Raw genomic sequence first — 5,893 nt, 5'->3', positions numbered from 1 at the left:
ACAACAACGACGTTTGTGCAATTTACCCGATTTTTATCATTAATTGATAAATCATAGAAATAATATATTCTATTTACACACACAAACACACATACATACATATATACACACACATACATATTGAAATATACTAAAAAACAGTACCAATATTACCTTTTCGGCAAAAATTGAATTTAGATGATATGGAGATGGTACTAACAAGTAATTCAACGTTTCTGACCAATCTTGGTACATATGAGATACGATAATAAACGTATCGTAGTATCGAAACTATCTTTTGATAGAACGATGAAAATATCATATGATGTCTATCTTATAAATATATGATTAGAAAATACGTTGAAGACGATCGAATAAAATATATCGTGGGTACATTTTTTCGAAAGCCAACGAACGCGAAGATGTAGATAAACATAAACAACTGACAAATAGTATACGAAGTGTTGCTACGTCTCGACAACCGCTGTAAAAGCAGACTGGCAAAGCAACAAGATCCGCAAATCATGTAGAAAAAAGCTTTTTCCCTTTCCTATCGAAGAACCGATTATAATCAAAACGTTTTCAATATTTCCGTTTAAAAATATCTATTGAATTTCTACAAGAAATATATATCTGACGATTAAGAGAATGCAAAAAAACATCTTTAAAATAGTTATCCTGTATTCTGATAATGAACAATGTAAATAGATAGTTAAACATTATAATTACATAGTACCGTCTATATCATTAATATCATTGATTCGAATTTCATAATATCAGATTTTGTATAAAACTTAGAACTTTGAACTTTTGTAAGTTGAAATGACCTTAAGGTTCAAAGATTTGTGTTCAAACGTCGTCGTTTCGTATTCTTTTGCACGTTTCAACGAAATATACGCCGTAATAATTCGCTGTTGAAAAGTTTTATGAGAAGATTAAAATCTCTTCGACTATCGATAACAGTTACCGTTTAAATGAGATAAACAAATACTTGTTCCATTTCTACTATATATTCATTGTCTCTCTGTAATTCGAAAATGAATAACAACATTTCTTGCCATTGAAAACACACATCGAGAAATATTGTGAAATATTTCATTAAAATATTATACGGCTATTAACACTTAACGCGATACGCGGCGATACGCGGCGATACGCGATACGCGATACGCGATATAAAATATCAATTAAATGTCAAGAAATTTATCGGTGTATATGTAATATATCAGATTTTTATATCATTATCTTCTCTCTTTCAAACTTCACAATTCAATTTATCAATACGGAAGAAAACAATCGACGATGACTCTCTTTATAAACGTCAATGGTTTTCCTTTCGATTTCAGATTTCTCTTAATTATTTTGTATTTTTATTTCTTCTTCACATATCGATATCTTCTTCACAATATCGATTTCATGTATAAATCGTCGTACTTGAATTTGAAAGGAATACAAGTATAATTAATCGGTAATTTTTGTTTGTTTAGCGAAATAATAATACTTTTCTTAATTGTAATAACGAGCTTTTGGACTACGGCCCTAATCTTGTATTACTTTATGGGAAAGAAACAAAAAGTACCTATTATAAATTATATATTATGCGATTATAATTAAACACGCTTCTTTAATTTTAATTGAAGAAGGAGAACCTTGTGATCATCGACATTCGTTCGAACTATTTATTTAAAGGATTCATTTTACTTACTTTAGGATATCGCGCTTCCGTGAAAAAATATTAACATTTGGCGGTCCGACAATACCTGTTTGTATATATAAATTACATAACGTGTCTATCGAAAACTCGTACATATCCGTGACCCATATTTGTAAATATGTCATCGTCAAAGCATCTAATTCAGTTATTTCACGAAATATCGGAACATTATGTGACAAAGTATATAATATATGTATTATATACTTTACATAGATATTCTATAAAATAACCCTTACGCGGTGTTATTTAAAGCATGAAATAGAAATTAGATGTTAAGTAGAAGACAAATATTCTTTAATTTTGTATCAAAAAAAAAAAAAAAAAAAAAAAAAAAAAAAAAAAAAAAAAAAAATATACACTTAATAGTATACCTTAAAGTATACATTTAAAGTAACCATTCTTACTATTTTATTTTGAAGAAATGTTCGGTTTAATTATATTTTTTGAATTGTACCTTGTTTAATTTTCATGAAAATTTGGCCTTAAAAACTAAAATTGATCTCTTCAAATTGCTACACAGTAGGAAAAATATCCAAATTGATTTAATCTAACAGAATAATTCTATTGTTGTAAAATAAAACTTGAATATTTGTGAAAGTGAAATAAAGGTTTTCACTTGATGTTTTTATAAGCTTTCGTTTAACTTTCTAGTCCGTTAGAAGTAAAACATATTTGAATACATTTGTATATTAATAGCTAGACATGTCTTGCAACATAATAATCTTATTTTATTTTTGTGTATTTTATTTTCGTCGTAAAACAATGATTGTCGATTTTATACTGCATTGTTGTAAAACCGAAAAAAAAGAAATTCGTGTTTCTTGTTTTTTTTTTTAGGCCTGCCGAGCGAAAATTATCAATCCGAATAAAGTTTTTCTATTGAAAATATTCTTGAAATAAAATAGAGAAATTCTTAGAGAACCATCAGAACGAAAATCAAATATATCCGAATGTACGGAATAAAAAATCGGCGATTAAAAAATTTCTTATCAAAGAAAAAAAAAAGACCGAAATAAAAGAAACGCGGACAATGAATACTTGTTCTTATTTTCATAGTTTTAGAGAAGGAAATGTAATTTAATCTCTTAAATCAATAGAGAAACTCTATCTCGAGATTAGATAATCTTCGCTTGGAAAGCCTAAAAACCAAGAAATATGTACTTTTTTTCTCCGGATATACAAAAGTGCAGTATAAATAAAACGACTATCGTTTCTAGACAAAAATACAATTCAACAAAAAATCAATTCAAATATGTTTAATTAGGATTAAGCCAAAACATTAAACGAAAGCTTATAAAAACTTAAAGTTAACTTAAGTTACTTTACTTTCAAAAATATTCAAATTCTATTTTACAACGATAAAACTATTCAGTTTAATTCAATAAATTTGGATATTTTTCAATACTCTCCGTATCTTGTTTAAAAGATCAGTTTTTATTTTTAAAGCTAAATTTTCATTAGACATTTAAAATACTATATACAAACAATAAAACTAAATACATTATTTTTAAATAATTATACAATACAATGTTTTATAAAATACTGTACGAATGAGAATGGTCACCGTAAGTACAAGTAATGGTCACCATAAGTACCGTATACTTATACTTACAACAAGTATTCTAATACTTGACATCGAATTTCAATTTCATGCTTTAACTTTTTCATTTTATCTGTTTCTATTTCATAGAATAATTAGGTAAAATTCTGCCTTATTTCATACTTTAACTGATATCTTTGTATATGTTATGAAAAACTTACAATTAGTTGTTTTGTGAAATAACGGATTTCACACTTTAACGATAACAAATATATAACTATGTGGGAGCTAAGGGCCGCTTGTGCTCATACTGGCAAGAATGCGAGCAAACTTGTTCCAATTAAAGGTCAAATTAAAGGTCAAATTGGTGATAAGACGATCACCGATAACTATCGATCTCCATATAACGAAAAAGTCATAATTCATACCAAAGGAATACTGTGAAGTACAATAAATAATTAAACATAGCATAATATGTACGATATATATAAAAGAAATCGTTTTTAATAATATTCTCGATTCTAAACGCGAAGGAGATCAGGATCAGTAATTCGCATTCTTGTCAAAGATTTTTTTTTCGAAGGACACGTCTAGCGATAATTTTGTAGATATACATCCCGAAATAATACGTAATGTATATAATATGTAAAAATTATAAATAATTATACACGTTCACGCAGGATGTAGACAAACAGAAATTAACAGGACAGATACCACACGTACCACGCACGCACCAAAAATATATACATTAACGTATAATCGAAATTTCGCGAACAAATGATAAAGAATAGTTTCAAATGAGATTTCATGCCATGTTTATTCTATTAGAATGAATGATCCCAATGTGAGACGAAAAATAAAAACTAATATTGAACTATCAAAATTTGCTGTGAAACGATTGATAAAAAAAAACAAGTGGAAACAGTATCGATAATTATTCATTTTAAGAACAATGTGCGTGTACGAACATTGTAAGAGAAACGTGTTGACTAATGCTAGAAGTGTGCGTGAACCCAATATTCCTACACAATATTCGAGTCTGGTTGGAATTATTCGGGTCGAGTCGAATCCAATCATGTTCTCGGACGTAAAAATGTGCGAAACTCAAAAATGTAAGATCCCGAAAATTTTGGGGAACCAAATACTCGAATCGGATCGATAATTTTATCGATTAGCTCGAAATTTCCTATTATTTAAAATATTTCAGAAATTAGATAGAGTATTTGGGTAAAACTTACAAATTTTCGGCCGTATTTAATAAAACAGAAAACAACATTTCAAAAATCATGAGTCAACCAAAACAATTCCATCCTCGATTAGAGAATCCCGAAATTGTGTCTGATTTTTGATAAATGTATATTTTCAAAAGCCTGATCATCAGACTCAACCTGAATAATTCTGTCCCGATTAATTCGATATTTTTCGGTTCTAGCACATCTCTAATTAAAGCAAACTTATACATAATAACTACATCGTTACGGTGATATAAATACCGACGTATGTATGTATGCATGTATGCATGCATCCATGCATGCTATATACTTACATATGTATGTAAAAATAAAAATATTGTATATATAATAGAATTACTATAAAGATCCGACACACGGTTGAAAAGTGAGGTGGATCATTAATTGTAACAGTGTTTTTATTATTATGATTATTATTATTATATATTATTATTATTATTATTATTATTATTATTATTTCTCTGTCTCTTATTATGATTACTATTATAATTATTTTTTAATTTAATTAATACTATCATGAGTGTAGCACCGTGGTCACGATCACTGCCGCTAATACTTATATCTTATGTCGAGCGAAACATTGTCAAATTTTTTTCGTATAAAAAGGCGTATAAAGTTGAACAGGTATTCGCGTGCAAATAAACAAGATCTACGTAAACAAGATGTAAAATATATACACGCGTACATCTTTATTATATCTTTATATCTATCTATAAAGACATAATCGTCATTCAAAACTACAGATTATACATTTTATTCGAATTTTATTTGGAATTTTCACATCTCTCAGAATCGTGGACCAAGTTTTAGTAAAAATATACGAACAAAACGAAAAGAAAAAGAAAAAAAAAAGAAACAGGAAAATACGTTGTAGTGGGATTAAAAAAAAAAAAAAAATAACGTAAAAGAGTTCCTAGAATCGCGCGCGTACTCTATATTATCGTAAACGCGAAAGTGCGGGCGATAATTAATCGAGAAGGGAAATCATAATTGAGGATAGAAGTATGAAACGTAATTATAATTGGAAAAAATAGACACGAGAAACTTTTAAACGGAGCAAAGAGCGTGTGGAAACAAGAGAAAAAAAGCGGGGGGTAGAAAAAAAAAAAACAAGAAAGGGCAAAACATTTTTCAATGATTTTTGTTCAAAGTTTCTTTGTAGATAAAAATATTTGGACATATTTCAAGCATTTCCCTTTTGTCCACCGTTCCGAAACCCATGATCTTTTAAATCACACTTCATCTGTTATCGAATAATTTCTCTTCTAACGAGGCAGCGCATTTCGCGAACGATATGTTATTATAAACGATTTATTAGCTGTCAGTTTATTAGTTAACAGTTTATCATTACTATTATTATTATTATTATTATTATTATTATTATTATTATTATTATTATTATTATTATTA

This window comes from Polistes canadensis, unplaced genomic scaffold, assembly GCF_001313835.1.
Source record: "Polistes canadensis isolate GaletaPanama2010 unplaced genomic scaffold, ASM131383v1 scaffold_244, whole genome shotgun sequence".
In the NCBI taxonomy this organism is placed as follows: domain Eukaryota; kingdom Metazoa; phylum Arthropoda; class Insecta; order Hymenoptera; family Vespidae; genus Polistes; species Polistes canadensis.
The sequence above is the reverse complement of the archived record's forward strand: the minus strand, read 5'-3'. Positions refer to the sequence as shown.